Source organism: Lagenorhynchus albirostris, chromosome 10 (genome assembly GCF_949774975.1).
Source record: "Lagenorhynchus albirostris chromosome 10, mLagAlb1.1, whole genome shotgun sequence".
Lineage (NCBI taxonomy): Eukaryota > Metazoa > Chordata > Mammalia > Artiodactyla > Delphinidae > Lagenorhynchus > Lagenorhynchus albirostris.
The window spans coordinates 28,716,746-28,737,732 of NC_083104.1; the positions used below are offsets into that span (position 1 = coordinate 28,716,746).

Below are 20,987 nucleotides of genomic sequence, written 5' to 3' on the forward strand. Positions count from 1 at the left end.
TGCAAATCTGTGGTCATTCTTCTTAATTATCATGTATTCTTTTCCAGGTGGATTTCCGTCAGAGCAGTAAATCTTGGTGCAGATCAATTTTAGGTGTTGTGAGTATTTAATAACAATTAATGTACTGATGAATATATGTAACATCACCTGATTTATCATCCCCCTATAGGCTCTTCAGAAATATATCAGAGGCACAATTTACAGTACCTGTCAAGAGAAAAATGATAAGGCCATCTTAAAAACTCAGCTTTGTATTTTCTCAGAAGAGGGGGAGGAATGGCTGTGTATCTGACATCTTCTGGCTGACTGCTGGTCTAGTCTTCCAGCCTTATCTGCTGTGGCGGTGCATGGCCTTGGCCCACATGAGGCCCGTTCTCATGCCTCCGGGCTAACTAACTGGTCCCCAACATGTCTTCTGTGTTTTTTGCTTATTCTCTTTCCTCTGATTGCAATGTTCTACCCAATTCCCACAGCCTCCCCCACAACACCTAAAGATAACCTTTTCAACACTTGAGTCTGACAACAATAATCACGGTAGTAGTTACATTTATCGGCCAATTGTGTGGCACTGTTCTAAGCACTTTACGTATGTTTTCTCATTTGATTCTCACTACTGTGGTCTGAGCAAGAAGTTACCATCCTCCTTTTGCAGATAGAAACAGAGGCTTAGAGAGGCCGTGTAACTTGCCCAAGTTTACATAGTGAGTAGGGGAGCCTGGGTTTGAACCCAGGCTGTCTGATTCTAGAATCCTTCCTCCTAACTGTTCAGCTATACTGCTCAGATTTTTCCTTCTACCTGGGACGTTCCTCCTTTCTCTCGTTTGCTTTGAGGCAGACGACATAGTTGCCATTGACCAGGACCTGGGTTCCAAACTCATGGCTCTTTCTCCAGTCTTCTCCAAGCATTTTGTACCTACCCGTACCACTTCTCTTGTGTTATAGGATAATGTGGTTTTTCTCCCTGCTCTTGGAGGCAGAGAGGGGCATATTTTACTTACCTTTTAGTGCTTTCATGAGTTGTAGAAAGCTATCCTGACTTTACCAAATTTGGGTTTCTAGATAGTAAATTTTCCATAATTATGGCGGAACTTGAAGCTCTATATGCTTGCTTTATCATCATGCAGGAGGGGGATATTCAGTGTACCGTATTTAAATATAATAATCCAGTTGGGTAGACTCAACTGAAGCTAAAACCTTTTAAACCCCACCTTTAGTGCTTTGAAGATGGGCCTGGAGCTCTGCTGAGAGCTTATAGGTTCCTTGTAGGTTAAAGCAATGGTTAGCTTAGTGGTGTGCTGGTAAGCTTTTAACCACTGGCTCTCCAGGAAAAGAATGTGTGTGTGCGCACGTGTGCATTTATTATAAATTTTACTGATGTAAAGGATATGTAGCTATAATTTATAAATAATAATGAAATAATCACTACTCTTTATTGTAAGTTCCAGAAGCCAATAGATTCTCATATAACACTATTGTTGATTTTGTCAAACTCTTGAATCCATAGCCACTCTATGTTTGCAATTGATGAACAAGTGTAGTTCTGTGAAAAATATTGTATAATAGTTTTAAATGCTGGAAGAATACATCAATAATTTTTTTTTGTTGCACTCAGAGTTAACAGCTACAGATGTGGCACACTTTTAAGTCTGATATGCATATTCTCCATCTCTCTCAAATGAACAAAACAATATCAAGTCTTGATTTGTAGCATTTGCCAATTTGGCCTCTTTTTTTAATTTTTTTTTTGGTACGCGGGCCCCTCACCGCCACGGCCTCTCCCGTTGCGGAGCACAGGCTCCGGACGCGCAGGCTTAGCTGCCATGGCTCACGGGCCCAGCCGCTCCGCGGCACGTGGGATCCTCCCGGACCGGGGCGCGAAGCCGCGTCCCCTGCACCGGCAGGCGGACCCCCAACCACTGCGCCACCACGGAAGCGCAATTTGGCCATTTTTAAACTACCGATTTGACTTGACTGAAAGTGGACTTGGGCAGAGATGCAGAATAGTACTGCGTTAAACAGCATTTCCACCATACAGCTATAATAGATGCAAGTAACCTTAAGAGTAAAGATGATAGTAAAAGAATTGGAAAGTGATGAGTTTTGTGTATTTATTACCCTTTTAAAATATTTTTACTTAATTGTGAATTACATATTATAGTTTATAAAATTATATAACTTAGTTTTTAATAATGGCTTTGTTATATATATGGAATCTAAAAAAAATGGTTCTGAAGAACGTAGGGGCATGACAGGAATAAAGACGCAGACATAGAGAACGGACTTGAGGACATGGGGAGGGGGAAGGGTAAGCTGGGATGAAGTGAGAGAGTGGCATGGACATATATACACTACCAAATGTAAAATAGATAGCTAGTGGGAAGCAGCCGCATAGCACAGGGAGATCAGCTCAGTGCTCTGTGACCACCTAGAGGGGTGGGATAGGGAGGGTAGCAGGGAGACGCAAGAGGGAGGAGTTATGGGAATATATGTATATGTATAGCTGATTCAGTTCGTTATAATGTAGAAACTAGCACACCATTGTAAAGCAATTAGACTCCAATAAAAATGTTAAAAAAAAAAAAGCTACTGGTCAGAAATTTGAAAAATAAATAAATTAATTAAATAATGGCTGTGTTTAACAACTGGCTTGCAAAATTCTTGAAATTTAACAGTGGGCTCTTATAAGTCTAGAGGTGGCTTCAGCACACCATTGGGTCAGTCCAGCTCAAAAGTGCTGTTTGGTTATCAAACTCAGGCATGGGGAGGATAAGGCTTGAATTTCAGCTCTGAATTTTACTTTCAGTTTATAGATTAATTTACTTACTGTTTGTTTAAGCATATTGTATGTCATGAAGTATTTTGTAAGTCTTAAGATTTCCCAGATCTGGCAAGACTGGTGAAGAAATGTGCATTTAACATTGTTGAGTCCTCTCTTTGAGCCAGGCCCTGTGCTAAGAACTGTACTTGCATTATCTTGCCTGGACTTCTTAGGAGATAAGTACTATTATTATCTTCATTCTGTAGAAGGGAAAACCAAGGCTTGGTGAGAATCTGAGGCACACTGGTCAGTGCTGGAGGAGGGAGTCAGCCCATACCCCAGAAGAACTCATGGCTTCTGCCGAGGAAAGCAGAGAAGAGAGGAAGAGGAAAAATGGCAGATGAAGAGGATAAAGCAGGCTCTTTTATCATATTTCTGTCCCCTCTTCGTACTCATGCTTCTTCTTCTTGACGTGGGTGTGGTACTAGGAGAAGAATGTCCCCTTCTTCCCCTGAGTATAAAATCATTCCATCTTCATTGTAGAGCAACAGAAAATGCATAAAAGTATAGAGGTAAAAATAAAAATGACTTCTGATTTTATTACCCAGTGGCAACCAAGATTTTAACTTTTAGGAGTATATATCAATAAAATTTTATGCACATAACATATAAAATGTAAATAATATATAATATGGCAAAATATATGTTTACTTTTATTTATTTAACAATTATTTCTTTCCATTATTATTCCCTTAATTTGGAAAGGGTTATCTTTTTGATAACTGCAGTCCTTGGCTATTTGGAAAATAAAACTTAGGGGCTGGAACTGCAGAAACAGAAGCTACATATAATCACCACATCTTTTCCTATTTATTGCAATCTTTTCCCACAGAAGATAGTCAACAGATATATTAAGAAGCACCACATGAGTAATTTGAGCTTCTGTTGTTTCTGTTTCTTACTTTTCTCCATGCTTTGGTAGATGGCAAGTAGGAGAGCCAACATTTGGATGTTCCAGAAACTTATTATTTACTTCCTGGATAATTTCATATTTGTTCTGACACTGAGAACATTTGCCATATTTCTTGATCTGTAAATCTGAATTCTTCTGAATTCTGTTTGTTAGTGCTTTTGTTGATAAGAAAGAAAGGTGATATTTTCATGCACCAAGTGCTTATCCACTCAAAAGGGAAAAGCAAAACAAAATTCATACCTGGGTTCAGGCTACATTTTTACAAATCTAGCCCTTTGGAGACATTGCCCATGAAGAACAAAACCATATGGAGTGACATTTGGTCCCCAACCTAACTAAGAGTACTTCTGGGACCTTTAATCTACTGCGGCAACTATCATGTTTGACCAAAGTCAGTGAAACGTTTCCCCTTTTATATTCAGTTATGTGACTAGTGGAATCATTTAATAAGCTTTGTCTTGCAGCTTATTATATATAAGTCCTGTGTGGTTTGACCTAATAAATCATTATCCCTGTCTTGATCTTCAGATGTCAAACAGGTCATATTACTCTGAAAGAAATGTTGTCAAATTTTGTGTGTAAGATTATGTTGGTTATTTTCCTGTTTAGGAAGACCAACCTATGTAGAGATGGAAAAATAATGTCTAACTAGGCAATAGAGGGTGGAGAGAAAGTAAAATAAGAGATATTTTGTATTGACAATTACTAAATATAGGCAAGGTGACGTTTAAAACATTATCATCTTTATAGCTTTTATAAACACTCTCTTGGAAACAATGGCATATGGTTAGGGCTCAAAGAAGAAAAGCTGTCTCTTGTACATTAATCAGACTTGTTCTGTAAAGACTGTTTCCTGAGAAACTGTAGTAGTTATTAACAGAAGCTATGTCTAGTATATTTATTTTATAGCATATTGTTAATAGCAATGATCGTATTTCATTTTAAAAATCATAAAATTTGTTCTCTTTTGAAATATTTTGATAGCTTGGTTTAAATTACAGTGTTGTTACAGTATGTATTTCGTTGGCGTTGTTAGACTATTACACCTTTACATACTTAGTGATAACTAGCTTCTTGATGGTCCATTTTTCTTTCTTTATCCATACTTTGTTCCACACATGTAAACATAGACGTATAATTATACAGATTTCTTTTCCTTAAAAAGAAAAAGAAAACCCAGACAGAAGCTCTTCCCTCCAGAAATAAAACTCAGTTTTACCAGATAATTTAAAGCTTAGTAGAAGTCTTAGCTGGGCCTCTTTAAAGACCTAGTGTATTCATTTTCAAGTGCTAAGTGGAATAAAATTAGTATTTAGAGTTTGCTTCTCTGTTGTTTGATTAGGTTTTCTTTTAGGCAGAACAGGGTTGAATTTCATATGAAAATGCTAAGTATTATATATGTTTGTAAAAGTGAGCCCTTTAGAGTTTAGCCTTCTCTCTCCTTTTTCTTCCTTAGAAAGAGATTTATGTGTAGGTCATGTGCAAAGACACTTGTTGATGACAGGAATATAACCCTCGTGTGCAGCAGTATCTCTTCTATTCTGTTTGGATCATAAATTTCATTTTATAATATATGTCACATTATCCCATTATTTTCCCAATTTATGACTGGCTTTTATAATACTGTCCAAGATGAAAATCATATGAATAAATGAAGGTGTTATCTTAGACATTCCTTTTACTCTTGGTGTCTGGAGACGAGGTAGTCTGACTTGAATAGAACAAGAAATGACAGCTTTTCTCTGAGAGTTCTGAGTAGGAATGTGAAAGGCGTCCATGGGAGCCAGCTCCCGGATAATGTTTAAAGCTATAGAGCAAAGAATTTCCTTTTACATTAAAACACCAAGGCATAAAGAGCATTAAATGTGCTACATAGTATCACACTATGCAGAGTATAAGTGTGAAAGAACCTACAAGTCACTAAATTTTTGGAATATCATTAGATGAGATTCTGTTTCTGTTCCCATACGTGGTAATCTATTAGACCTCCTAGGCAATATGTTGAAGAGACTTAAAATATACTTATTGATTGGTCTTATTTTCAAAATATACTATAGGTCTGTTCATTCCTTCCTCCCTCCCGCCTCCTGCATGCCCCTACCAGACATAGAATAGTACCTTATAACATTTGAAGGAATAAAAAAGAAAATAACATGACTGAACCGTTTTATGTTGGGGACTTGCCAAAATAGTTTTAAGTCCAACTAATGAAGAAAAATTCTTTATAACCAATCTTAACTGTTCAAACTGATCTAAAATATATTGTGTTGGATATAATATAAAGGCAATACATACTTAAAGTTAATTATGAGGTAGATAAGGGTGCATTGTAGCTGATACATCAGATATTTTATATGTAAAAAATAAGCACACAGATCCCTTCTAAGGAAAGTTCCTTCTAAGGAAGGCCAGTACAGCCTAATTTTTCTACTGAGTAAAAACAGGAAAACCAGACTTCAAATGAGAAATTGTCATTTAATTTAATTGTTCATGCTTTATTTATTCCATTACTGTGAGGATGACTGCTGGTCTGTCTAATTTAGAATCTCACTGCTACTCTGTCCAGTTTATTATCTTTAAGGTTTATCAGCTGTGCAATCAAGCTGAACTATTTGTGTTTTACTGAAGATAGACACATTGAAAGAGAAGGAGGAGCCTGGGGACAATGGGAATAGTTACAACAGAGGTTTAAATGAGAATACATATTTGTTCCCTACATGAGAGAAGGACCAAAAAAAAAATTTTTAAAGGTAAATATGTGATTAAATTAGACACACTGTGATTTATAATTTAGTTTTTGCTAACTTGGTTCTGTAGCAAAGGAAAGAATATTGGAAAGATTCATTTTACCTTATCTCAGTAGCCTTAAAAATCTTTGCTTTGAACTTCCATTGCTGGAATGATATATCAGGTTGATAGACTGTCTGTTATGGATATCTGACTGACCAACAATCTCATGGGCCTTAGGAAAGGTTTCACAGTCAAATCCCCTTTGTGGTCAAACTTAGGAAACCCAGAATTAAATAACTCTTTAGAGAAACTGAAAATTGGACATTTACTTCTTTAAGGTAGGTGATAAACGTACATGGCGTTTAAATTATTTAAGAGCTAGTTGGTTTACCACTTGATCACAAGTAAAGGTTCTAGAATTGTCCTGCATCATTTCTAAATTGGGAAGACAAAACCCAAGCCTTTCTTTCCATGATTAGTCACTTGTACTAGTGCTGTATTGATTACGGCCTCTTTTGGAGTCAGACAGACAAATGTGTATTTAAGTTCTGGTTCTATCACTTACTAGCTGGGGGGACTTTGGGGAAATTCCTTACCATTTCTCAGGTTCAGGTTCAGTATGTAAAATGAAGGTGATAAAAGTACTTACCTAAAGAAATTTTATGAAAATTAATTTAGGTTATGCCTATATACTGCCTGACACATAGTGACTAATAAGTAATTGCTGCTGTTTTTATTATTGTTATTGATTTGTCTTAGTGCTCTAGTCCTCTCCTTGAATTCCAGTAGAGCTGTTGCTATTGTCTCCTCCTTTTCTTTTTCTTAACATGTTTATTGGAGTATAATTGCTTTACAGTGTTGTGTTAGTTTCCGCTATATAACAAAGTGAATGAGCTATACGCGTATGTATGTCCCCATAAACCCTCGCTCTTGCATCTTCCTCCCACCCTCCATATCCCATCCCTTCAGGTGGTCACAAATCATCCAGCTGATCTCCCTGTGCTCTGCGGCTGCTTCCCACTAGCTGTTTTACATTTGGTAGTGTATATATGTCCATGCTACTCTCTCACTTTGTCTCAGCTTCCCTTTCCCCTCCCCGTGTCCTCAAGTCCATTCTCTACATCTGTGTCTTTATTCCTGTCGGGCCCCTAGGTTCATCAGAACCATTTTTTTTTTTAGATTCCATATATTTGTGTTAGCATACGGCATTTGTTTTTCTCTTTCTGACTTACTTCACTCTGTATGACACACTCTAGGTCCATCCACCTCACTACAAATAACTCAATTTCGTTTCTTTTTATGGCTGAGTAATATTCCATTGTATATATGTGCCACATCTTCTTTATCCATTCATCTGTAGATGGACACGTAGGTTGCTACCATGTCCTGGCTATTGTATATGCTACCATGTCCTGGCTATTGTAAATAGTGCTGCAATGAACATTATGGTACATGACTCTTTTTGAATTATGGTTTTCTCAGGGTATATGCCCAGTAGTGGGATTGCTGGGTCATATGGCAGTTCTAGTTTTAGTTTTTTAAGGAAACTCCATACTGTTCTCCATAGTGGCTGTATCAATTTACATTTCCACCAACAGTGCAAGAGGGTTCCCTTTTCTCCACACCCTCTCCAGCATTTATTGTTTGTAGATTTTTTGATGATGGCCATTCTGACTGGTGTGAGGTGATACCTCATTGTGGTTTTGATTTGCATTTCTCTAATGATTAGTGATGTTGAGCATCCTTTCATGTATTTGTTGGCAATCTGTATATCTTCTTTGGAGAAATGTCTCTTTAGGTGTTCTGCCCATTTTTGGATTGGGTTGTTTGTTCTTTTGAAATTGAGCTGTATGAATGGCTTGTACATTTTGGAGATAAATCCTTTGTCAGTTGCTTCATTTGCAAATATTTTCTTCCACTCTGAGGGTTGTCTTTTCATCTTGTTTATGGTTTCCTTTGCTGTGCAAAAGCTTTTAAGTTTCATTAGGTCCCATTTGTTTATTTTTGTTTTTATTTCCATTTCTCTAGCAGGTGGGTCAAAGAGGATCTTGCTGTGATTTATGTCACAGAGTGTTCTGCCTATGTTTTCCTCTGAGTTTGATAGTGTCTGGCCTTACATTTAGTTCTTTAATCCATTTTGAGTTTATTTTTGTGTATGGTGTTAGAAAGTATTCTAATTTCATTCTTTTACATGTAGCTGTCCAGTTTTCCCAGCACCACTTATTGAAGAGGCTGTCTTTCTCCATTGTATAATCTTGCCTTCTTTATCAAAGATTAGGTGACCATATGTGCTTGGGTTTATCTCTGGGCTTTCTATCCTGTTCCATTGATCTATATTTCTGTTTTTGTGCCAGTACCATACTGTCTGGATTACTGTAGCTTTGTAGTATAGTCCGAAGTCTAGAAGCCTGCTTCCTCCAGCTCTGCTTTTCTTTCTCAAGATTGCTTTGGCTATTCAGGGTCTTTTGTGTTTCCATACAAATTGTTCAATTTTTTATTCTAGTTCTGTGAAAAATGCCATTGGTAGTTTGATTGCACTGAATCTGTAGATTGCTTTGGGTAGTATAGTCATTTTCACAATATTTATTCTTCCAATCCAAGAACCTGGTATATCTCTCCATCTGCTTGTATCATCTTTAATTTCTTTCATCACTGTCTTATAGTTTCTGCATACAGGTCTTTTGTCTCCTTAGGTAGGTTTATTCCTAGGTATTTTATTCTTTTTGTTGCAGTGGTAAATGGGAGTGTTTCCTTAATTTCTCTTTCAGATTTTTCATCATTAGTATATAGGAATGCAAGAGATTTCTGTGCGTTAATTTTGTACCCTGCTACTTTACCTAGTTCATTGGTAGCTCTAGTAGTTTTCTGGTAGCATCTTTACAATTTTCTATGTATAGTATCATGTCATCTGCAAACAGTGACAGTTTGACTTCTTTTCTGATTTGGATTCCTTTTATTTGTTTTTCTTCTCTGACTGCTGTGGCTAAAACTTACAAAACTATGTTGAATAATAGTGGTGACAGTGGGCAACCTTGTCTTGTTCCTGATCTTAGAGGAAATGGTTTCAGTTTTTCACCATTGAGAACGATGTTGGCTGTGGCTTTGTCATATATGGCCTTTATTATGTTGAGGTATGTTCCCTCTGTGCCTACTCTCTTGGGAGTTTTTATCATAAATGGGTGTTGAATTTTGTTCAAAGCTTTTTCTGCATCTGTTGAGTTTAGCATATGGTTTTTAGCCTTCAATTTGTTAATATGGTGTATCACAATGATTGATTTGCATATATTGAAGAATCTGTGCATTCCTGGGATAAACCCCAGTTGATCATGGTGTATGATCCTTTTAATGTGCCATTGGATTCTGTTTATAGTATTTTGTTGAGTATTTTTGCATCTCTGTTCATCAGAGATATTGGCCTGTAGTTTCATTTGTTTGTGACATCTTTGTCTGGTTTTGATATCAGGGTGATGGTGGCCTCAGAGAGTGAGTTTGGGAGTGTTCCTCCCTCTGCTATATTTTGGAAGAGTTTGAGAAGGATAGATGTTAGCTCTTCTCTAAATGTTTAATAGAATTTGCCTGTGAAGCCATCTGGTCCTGGGCTTTTATTTGTTGGAAGATTTTTACTCACAGTTTCAATTTCAGTGCTTGTGATTGGTCTGTTTATATTTTCAATTTCTTCCTGGTTCAGTCTTGGAAGGTTGTGCTTTTCTAAGAATTTGTCCATTTCTTCCAGCTTGTCCATTTTATTGGCATATAGTTGCTTGTAGTAGTCTCTCATGATCCTTTGCATTTCTGCAGTGTCAGTTGTTACTTCTTCTTTTTCATTTCTAATTCTGTTGATTTGAGTCTTCTCCCTTGTTTTCTTGATGACTTGGCTAATGGTTTAAAAATTTTGTTTATCTTCTCAATGAACCAGCTTAGATTTATTGATCTTTGTCATTGTTTCCTTCCTTTCTTTTTCATTTATTTCTGATCTGATCTTTATGATTTCTTTCCTTCCGCTAACTTTGTTTTTTTTTTGGTGTTGTTGTTCATCTTTCTCTAATTGCTTTAGGTTTAAGGTTAGGTTCTGTATTTGAGATGTTTCTTGTTTCTTGAGGTAGGATTGTATTGCTATAAACTTTCCTCTTAGAACTGCTTTTGCTGTATCCCATAGGTTTTGGGTCATCGGGTTTTCATTGTCATTTGTTTCTAGGTATTTTTTGATTTCCTCTTTGATTTCTTCAGTGATCTCTTGGTTATTTAGTACTGTACTGTTTAGCCTTCATGTGTTTGTATTTTTTAGATTTTTTTCCTGTAATTGATATCTAGTCTCATAGCGTTGTGATTGGAAAAGATACTTGATACAATTTCAAATCTTAAATTTACCAAGGCTTGTTTTGTGACCCATGAAATGGTCTATCCTGGAGAATGTTCCATGGACACTTGAGAAGAAAGTGTATTCTGTTGTTTTTGGATGGAATGGCCTATAAATATCAATTAAGTCCATCTTGTGTAATGTGTCATTTAAAGTTTTCATTTCCTTATTTATTTTCGCTTTGGATGATCTGTCCATTGGTGAAAGTGGGGTGTTAAAGTCCCCTACTATGATTGTGTTACTGTCGATTTCCCCTTTTATGACTGCTAGCATTTGCCTTATGTATTGAGGTGCTCCTATGTTGGGTGCATAAATATTTACAATTGTTATATCTTCTTCTTGGATTGATCCCTTCATCATTATGTAGTGTCCTTCTTTGTCTCTTGTAATAGTCTTTAATTTAAAGTTTATTTTGTCTGATATGAGAATTGCTATTCCAGCTTTCTTTTGATTTCCATTTGCATGGAATATGTTATTCCATCCCCTCACTTTCAGTATGTATGTGTCCCGGATCTGAAGTGGGTCTCTTTTATACTGCATATATATGGGTCTTGTTTTTGTATCCATTCAGCCAGTCTGTGTCTTTTGGTTGGAGCATTTAATCCGTTAACATTTAAGGTAATTATCGATATGTATGTTCCTATTACCATTTTCTTAATTGTTTTGGGTTTGTTTTTGTAGGTCTTTTCCTTCTCTCGTGTTTCTTGCATAGAGACATTCCTTTAGTATTTTTGTAAAGCTGCTTTGGTGGTGCTGAATTCTCTTAACTTTTGCTTGTCTGTAAAAGTTTTAATTTCTACTTTGAATCTGAATGAGATCCTTGCTGGGTAGAGTAATCTTGGTTGTAGGTTTTTCCATTTCATCACTTTAAATATGTCCTGCCACTCCCTTCTGGCTTGCAGAGTTTCTGCTGAAAGATCAGCTGGTAACCTTATGGGAATTCCCTTGTATGTTATTTGTTGTTTTTCCCTTGCTGCTTTTAATATTTTTTCTTTGTATTTGATTTTTGATAGTTTGAATAATATGTGTCTCGGCATGCTTCTCTTTGGGTTTATCCTGTATGGTACTCTCTGTGCTTCCTGGGCTAGATTGACTATTTCCTTTCCCACGTTATGGAAGTTTTCAACTATAATCTCTTCAAATATTTTCTCAGACCCTTTCGTTTTCTCTTCTTCTTCTGGGACCCCTATAATTCCAATGTTGGTGCATTTAGTGTTGCCCCAGAGGTCTCTGAGACTGTCCTCAATTCTTTTCATTCTTTTCTTTATTCTGCTCCCTGGCATTTATTTCCACCATTTTATCTTCCAGCTCACTTATTCTTTCTTCTGCCTGAGTTATTCTGGTATTGATTCCTTCTAGAGTTTTTTTAATTTCAGTAATTGTGTTGTTCATCACTGTTTGTTTGCTCTTTAGTTCTTCTAGATCCTTGTTAAATGTTTCTTGCATTTTCTCCATTCTGTTTCCGAAATTTTGGATCATCTTTGCTATCATTACTCTGAATTCTTTTTCAGGTAGGTTGCCTATTTCATCTTCATTTATTTGGTCTTGTAGGTTTTTACCTTGCTCCTTTGTCTCTAACATTTTTTTATGTCGTTTCATTTATTTATTTATTTTTTTGATGGGTGGTGCTGTATTCCTGTCTTACTGGTTGTTTAGCCTGAGTCGTCCAGCACTGGACTTTGCAGGTGGTTGGATACAGCTGGGTCTTGGTGCTGAGATGAGGACCTCCGGGAGGCCTCACTCTGATTGGTATTCCGTGGGGTCTGAGGTTCTCTGTTGTCCAGCGGTTTGGACTTGGGAGCTCCCACCACAGGAGCTTGGGCCTGACCTCCAGCCTGGGAACCAGGATCCCGCAAGCCGGTCACTGGGTTTTCCTCCCATGCCCTTAGGTGTCTGTGGTCCCTCACGGGTGTGTGGTTGGTGCCCTAATTGTGAGGAGACGTGAATTCCACGTCCTTCTAGTATGCTATCTTGATTCCGCCAGGGCTAAGTCTTTACCTCCTCCCGTATCTTCTTTTTCCCTTTTTGGTAGACTGCCCAACTTTGAAATATGCTTTGTTACCATCGTTTTCAATGTTTTGTGGCAGGACTTTTTTTTTAAAGTCACTTCTGCCTGAGGCAGGTGTTCCTTTTCAATATCTGCTGATTAGTCTTGCGATTCTGAGAGATATTATAGAATAAATCAATGCCTTTGTAGAAGATGATGCCCCTCTGTTACAAAATTCTTCACAATATTATTTCAGCAAATCATTCATTTGTTCATTTACTCATTCATTTGATCAGTTCATAGAAAGCTGTGGAGCATATTGGATACCAAAGTGACAAATGAATCTTGGAACCTTGTCTTCAGGGAATCTTATGTGAGCCCAGCTGTGTCCCTAATCATGGGAGATGGGAGTGCAAGTTGTACGAGTGATACACCTGATTCAGAGAAAAGTAGAAAACAAAACTGTCATGCGAAATAAGGCCTAATTTTTTCAAAACATGTGTTGCCATCCTTCATGGTTCTTGCATGTGTCCAGAAATTTTCTGAATAATCTCCATAACTGTTTTTATGAGCTCAGCTCATCTTCCAGTTAAACTTGTTTTCCTTCAACTAACATTCAAAATAAGTAAGTCACACACACATTATTATTTTCGGTTGTTCTCATTGCTTGTCTTGCCATAGGGCTTGTTTTGTGGTATCTTGCCCTTGCATGTGTACAGGTCAGCTTTTGGGAAAAACCTGGGTGTCTATACCCCTTTGTGGTATGTTTCTGTATTCCTATCAATGTGCAGCTTGTGTTTATAAATTTCCTCTGTGCCTCATATGAGTTTTCCCTTAGGTTGTGCACACACATAGGTAATTCATAGACAGAGTGCTCCTCTGGGAGCCCAGTGTATACCCTATGGTTGCTCTGAAAAGCCAGGAGCTCATTTCATTAGTGATGGAGCCATGCAACTGAGGGTTCTCCTGCACTCTAATGCTGTGAATCAGATTTCGCAAAGAAAGAAGAGTTGAACAGACACAAAGTCTGGCTTCCGTATATACCTGGGTGGCTGCAGGCTCTTATCCATAAATGGCCCATTATCAGTAAGTAACTTCTAGGAAATCAGGCAACATAAATTTATTTTTGTTTAAGCAAATAACTCGTAAATGCTAAGTTCCCAAATCCCCTGTGTCCTTTCAACAATGCTTATACTGAAATGGGCATTTCTTTGTCCTACTCTGTTTGTTTGTTCTACTCTCTTATTTTACTGTTTTGGCAGTTTAGTACTCATTTTTGTTTTGTCCTGTTTTATCCTGTTTTCCACCCTAGGGATGAATGCTTTATTACTTTTTAACATCTTTGTTCCATTCATCACTAGATTTTCATTAATCATTCATCACCTATCCTTTTCCTCCACTTCTCATCCCTCTGTCTTTATTCTACCCACATGCTCCAGTCTTAAATCATGGTTAAGGTAATAAGAGGCTCTGCCTAGGAAATCAGGTAGCTGATGAGCTTTCACAGAATTCTTTAAATGCGTTTACAGCTTTTTTGAGAGCACATTCTCTTTGGACCTCCTTCCTTTTGTTGGGAAGAGGCCTGCGCGCATGTTGCAGATGTTCCCAGGGGCCTTTGAGAGTAGACAAGTGAAGGAGCAGTCTCAGCATCGTTATGTCTTTGGACAGCTTAGCAAATAGTCTTCAACACTTCTTAGACTGACAACAGTTTTTAAAAAGAAAGAAAAAGAAAAAAATGTCCCTTTGAAGATTCATATTGTTTCTCTGTGCTTTGACCAGTGCCAGTCCTTGGAAAGCTCTGTCTTCCTGTTCTGCTTTTCATCCCACTTGACCCTCAGGTAAACAAGTAAACGTTTGCCAATAGTTTCTATGCTCGCAGCTCAAACCCAGAGGCCTCAAATCACTATACTGAAGTAGAATACTTGTAGGAGAGAGAGACAGAGAGAAAGACAGAGAGAGGGAAGGGGAGATTGAACCACATTACTGTATGTCTTTCATCTGCTTTCTTATTCTAGCAACCAGGAGTAGAACCATTGCACTGTATCTAACTGAAAGCACAAAATTGCTAATCTGAACTAAGTTCCAGAGTGCCGGTTTGCTTTAAAGCAAACAAACAGAAAGCCATAGTGACATTTCTGAAGGCATGCCTCCAAGTTCTTAATGTAATTACTTCTTGGTTCCTGAGATGTAATTAATTAGATGAAAAGAGATCAAGCATAAGCCTTCCCTGGTGGCGCAGTGGTTACTAGTCCGCCTGCCAATGCAGGGGACATGGGTTCGAGCCCTGGTCCGGGAAGATCCCACATGCTGCGGAGCAGCTAAGCCCGTGTGCCACAACTACTGAAGCCCGTGTGCCTAGAGCCTGTGCTTACAACAAGAGAAACCACTGCAATGAGAAGACCCAACACAGCCCCAAATAAACAAATAAATAACTAAATTTATTTTTTAAAAAAAGAAATCAAGCATAATCTAAAACGATATAAGAGATTTTCTAAATAGGAGTGACTCTGGCCTTCAGAGCCATGACAATAATCACTAGATCCAGGGACACAAACGTCTTCACCAGCCCATCATTATGGCTGGAAAACCTCCTGAAATCAAGAACCTCTGAACTTTACATAGAGTAAGGTGAGTTGGGAGGATAAAAAAGAATTTTTATTCTCAAGTCTGTGGGATGTTTTCTTAATTTATTTTCAGCATAGTCATTCTTTACCTGGGGTTTCTGCTTTAACTGACATCAAGGCTGTTTTATTGAAAAATTTTCAGTTTCTTGATCAAGCACTTAGTCTGACATACTTTGTCTATTGTTACTGCTAAATTAAATTTCACTCTGACAGCTGACCACCAAGTCAGGGCCCACTTTGTCTGGGAGCTCCTTTGATTTAGAAAAAGTACCTTATCTGGCAACCTCTTCTTTTGTACCTCCTTTTTACAAATATGTTTTAACAGGCTTCAAGATGAGAGAAAAGGGGATCTTTTAAAATTCCTAATAATTTTTTTTTTTTTAAGCTGGGAGAGTTGTGAAGTCATGAAAGCATAGAACTACAGATTAATGTAGCTCTTGAGCCTCATGGCGGCTGAAAACATGTCCCCACCTACATCTTTTATCTCCCTTCTCCTCCTAGGCACACACTTCATCCTCTTCTAGGCTACAAGGAGTAAATAGTGATCCTTGCCAGAAACAAAGGACATAGGAGAAGAGAAACAAATGAATATCACTGTTTTCTAGTCATAGCTGAAGAATATGGAATCTCTTTACTGCAGGGACCTTAAAATTATACACTGTGATGGCAGCCTTTTGTTCATTTTGAAGGAAAGAACACAAATCCCCAGAGCAGGAGTTCTCGATGTTGACACAGGTGTAGGGTAGTGATGCAGCTTGAGTCAGAATCTGGTTGGGCTAGATGTGGGTATTCTGTCGAAAAATTTCGTCCCTTGAAACATGGACCTTCTCGTCTGCCCTCCTTGCCCCCTTTCCTTCCCCTCCTCAAATTATTGGTTGAGAGCTACCTTCTCATTTTATAGATAAGAAAATGGAGTTCCATAGAGAGGTCAAGGGGCTTGTAAAGATCATCAGACCTCAAGAAATACTTATCCCCTGTTTCATTAGGAGTTTCTTGTCTCCAAGAGAAAACCAGGAAAGAAATCTGGTTATAGTGACAAGAACTATGTGAAACCAATACTTATCTGTGTTCTCAGATAAAAAATGATTTGTGTTTTAATCCTGTTATGAATTAGTGATAAAATTTGGCGATGCCATGTTTGAAAAGGCCTGATTGCTTAAAGTTGCCCACCTCCTTCTGTGATATCATCGTACCATTTTCACCTCCTCTTTTTTCTTTCTCCCTTCTCTTCTGTTTTCTTTTTGTTGCCATGCTGAACTCAATAACATATTTGTGAAGACACTTAATAAGGGATTATTCTTGAAAATCTGCTACAGGATCAAAGCATCACATTTGTATTTTGGACTTAAAAAGTGAAGAGCCTGTAAATAGAATTCAGTGATGAATTTTTATAATCATGGAGCCATATTTCAGAAGCGCTAGAGGAGATTGTTATTTAAAAGAAGCTTGTAATGAGTCGTATGGTAAAGCAAATAATTAGTATCGTATTTGTTTGGGCAATTCATCATGTCCACAGTTCTGTGACTTGGAGACCTCAATTTCTAAGGGAACAGTGGATCAAAGAGCAAATGTTAAAGTAGGGCCAGGAAAGCACACTTTCTAATTCCAGAAATAAGAAGGCAGAAGAAATAAAGCAGAAAGCTCCAATTTCTTTGTTCCCTACACCTTGAAAGATTTTTGGAATAATTATAGACCTCAAAATTTTCATCATAAGTTTAAAGAATTACCAAGAACATAATTTCTGGTGTATTGTAAATGTTGGAATTTTAAAATTAAAAGTCTAAATCATTTTAAAGTATACCCATTTAGATCCTATAATACTATTATAATTTGATTCTCACCATCATCTATTTAAAAATATAAAAGCAAGTTCTTTCTGAAAACTGTACACCGATACTTTTTCTCTTTTAATTCATGTTTTTATTTACTTACCTTACAGAATTTTATCAATGAAATATGCATAAACGTTTTTATTGATCATTGTATAGTCTCAGAACCTTAAAATAAATATAACTTCCTGAGTCCATAATCCTCTAAATTTCAAAAATGACATCTGGATTGAGTTTTTATTACCGTTGTTATTAGCACAGACTGACCAAAACCACGAATAATAGTAAATATTGATAAATAATCACTAAATATAAAAGTTGAATTTATTGGAACTTCATCTGTTAATGAGATGGACATTTTTTTTAAACTAGTTTTGTATGAAGTCAAATATTTATTTCTGGAACAAGATAGGATTTATCACAATGCCAATTTTTCATATTTCTGGATGTAAACATTGAGAAATCTTTCTCACACAAATAAGTAGATGAGATTGGAGAGATTATTTTTATCGTTGAATTTAAAAAAATTCCTTACTAGTTTTATGCCCAAAATCACACAATGATTTCTCATCAAATTATTGTTCATGATTCATCCTCTGACACCTCAATTAGTTGTCCTTCAATTTTGTTGAAAGGAAAGACTGAGTTGCAAAAGTATTTGTTAATCAGTCATTTGAGATGTTAACTTTCTGTGTTTCTGGGAAGTACACCAAAGACTTACCAAAGCCTCTCAAATACCCATTGATTATACTTGTTGCTCTTTCTCTTAGAGGCACCATGTTCATCTTGATACACTCAGACTTGGGGAAAATAAAAATATTCCAAAACTCAATACAGCTTGGCAGAAATGATTTTTATTTGGACAAAATGCTTTTATCTGGTCACATGCTTTAAATATATTTTACCGGAACCGTGAAGCTGCTGATTTAGCTCATTAAGCTTATGAAAAATGTCTACCTATCTAAACTATTTTGAGAAACTTATTTGTTGACTCAATCAGCTAGGTCAGGTTTTCTTTCTTTAAGGTTGAATTTTGTATTCACATAAGTTTTCTCATGAACTTCTGAATGACTTATCTTTTCAGTTCTGAATTCTCAGTCCAGAATGAATTTCTAGACACAGTAAGGAGGAGGCTTGAAATGATTCTGCCGCTGGTGAAATAAGGTACCCCCCTCTGTTGTATTTCTTATTGAGTCCCTTTTTGATGGCATCTTATGGGACTTTTTCTCAGGAGCAATGTCTTCTTTGACAGTGGCTTTCAGATGAAAAGACAAGGTCTTTAAACAGGAATTGTCATCCCCATGATTCCTTGTCTGAGAAGTGCATTCTCAGACAGATCAATTTTAGGAAAGAAGTTGAGCTTCTGGTAATTGAGTCTTGTAAAAATAACTGATTCTGTGAACTTTAGCTAGAAGACCACTATTACAGAGTCTGTAAAAAATCAGAGGAATGAAGATACCTAACAGCCTAGGGCTATTTGGTATATTGATGATTAGTTTTAACTCCCTTCATATGTTCTGAGGATTTCAATAATTAAATAATTCATATTGATGATCTGGATTCATCAAGAAAAGTTTAATGATGAGGACAAATATCTGCCTAAAATGGCATTTCAGATCAATTTCCATGCGACATGAGTAAGCTAAAAGTAAATGTGAAACCCTTTAATATCAAAAGTGGTAAATCCTTGCAATTCATGTCTCTTGCTCCTAGAGCTCATGCTGAAATATTTTATGAATTGTCACAAACAGGAATTTCTTCAGGATCAGTTTTCTGGGATTCTATAATCATGTTTGTGAAGAATTTAGACGATTCTTTAGCTAACACAAGAAACCTTCTATAATCTAAATTTAAGAACTGATAAATAAGCCAGTGTATGTAATTGCTCATAGCCTTTAACTTCAAAATTTCTACCTTGCAGAGAGAAAGGAAGTTTCAGAAGCTTACCTAAATAAAACAGAAATTCTTCATATTGGAGAATGTGAATTTAAATTATTTTATTTTTCCAGTAATGTATTACTCTTACATGTACTAAGAGTTCAGTGGAATTGTTATTATTTAACATCTTTATTGGAGTATAATTGCTTTACAACGTTGTGTTAGTTTCTGCCGTATAACAAAGTGAATCAGCTGTTTGCATACGCATATCCCTATATCCCCTCCCTCTTGCGTCTCCCTCCCACCCTCCTTATCCCACCCCTCTAGGTGGTCGCAAAGCACCGAACTGATCTCCCTGTGCTATGCAGCTGATTCCCACTAGCTATCTATTTTACATTTGTTAGTGTATATATGTCAATGTTACTCTCTCACTTCGTCCCAGCTTATCCTTCCCCCTCCCTGTGTCCTCAAGTCCATTCTCTGCTTTTGTGCCTTTATTTCTGTCCTGCCCCTAGGTTCATCAGAACCATTTTTTTTTTTTTAGATTCCATATATATGTGTTAGCATACATTATTTGTTTTTCTCTTTCTGACTTACTTCACTCTGTATGACAGACTCTAGGTCCATCCACCTCACTACAAATAACTCAATTTTGTTTCCTTTTATGGCTGAGTAATATTCTATTGTATATATGTGCCACATCTTCTTTATCCATTCATCTGTCAATGGATGCATAGGTTGCTTCCTTGTCCTGACTATTGTAAATAGTGCTGCAACGAATATTGTGGTACATGACTCTTTCTGAATTATGGTTTTCTCAGGGTATATGCCCAGTAGTGGGATTGCTGGGTCATATGGCAGTTCTAGTTTTAGTTTCTTAAGGAACCTCCATGCTGTTCTCCATAGTGACTGTATCAATTTACATTCCCACCAACAGTGCAAGAGGGTTCCCTTTTCTCCACACCCTCTCCAGCATTTATTGTTTGTAGATTTTTTGATGATGGCCATTCGGACTGGTGTGAGGTGACACCTCATTGTGGTTTTGATTTGCATTTCTCTAATGATTAGTGATGTTGAGCATCTTTTCATGTGTTTGTTGGCAATCTGTATATCTTCTTTGGAGAAATGTCTCTTTAGGTGTTCTGTCCATTTTTGGATTGGGTTGTTTGTTTTTTTGATATTGAGGTATGTGAGCTGCTTGTATATTTTGGAGATTAATCCTTTGTCCGGTGATTCATTTGCAAATATTTTCTCCCATTATGAGGGTTATCTTTTCATCTTGTTTATGGTTTCCTTTGCTGTGCAAAAGCTTTTAAGTTTCATTAGGTCCCATTTGTTTATTTTTGTTTTTATTTCCATTTCTCTAGCAGGTGGGTCAAAGAGGATCTTGCTGTGATTTATGTCACAGAGTGTTCTGCCTATGTTTTCCTCTAAGAGTTTGATAGTGTCTGGCTTTACATTTAGGTCTTTAATCCATTTTGAGTTTATTTTTGTGTATGGTGTTAGGAAGTGTTCTCATTTCATTCCTTTACATGTAGCTGTCCAGTTTACCCAGCACCATTTATTGAAGAGGCTCTCTTTTCTCCATTGTATACTCTTGCCTTCTTTATCAAAGATAAGGTGACCATAAGTGCATGGGTTTATCCTTGGGCTTTCTATCCTGTTCCATTGATCTATATTTCTATTTTTGTGCCAGTACCATACTGTCTTGATTACTATAGCTTTGTAGTACAGTCTGAAGTATAGGAGCCTGATTCCTCCAGCTCCGTTTTTCTTTCTCAAGATTGCTTTGGCTATTTAGGGTCCTTTGTGTTTGCATACAAATTGTGAAATTTTCTGTCCTAGTTCTGT

At 37.0% G+C, this 20,987-nt stretch overlaps 1 protein-coding gene across 18 annotated transcripts in view; it reads left to right on the forward strand.

Moving 5' to 3' along the window:
- The window catches only part of FHIT (fragile histidine triad diadenosine triphosphatase), a 1,440,192-nt gene that overhangs the window by 210,941 nt on the left and 1,208,264 nt on the right, over window positions 1-20,987 (forward strand). For 4 of the 18 annotated variants that reach the window (XM_060163986.1, XM_060163991.1, XM_060163995.1 and 1 more), the window contains exon 3: window positions 48-98. The exons of 12 other annotated variants lie outside the window; for them this stretch is intronic. The gene's annotated coding sequence lies outside the window, so the exon portion shown is untranslated. The remainder of the gene's footprint in view (window positions 1-47; window positions 99-20,987) is intronic. 2 more of the 18 variants (XM_060163990.1, XM_060163993.1) reach the window with 1 other exon arrangement.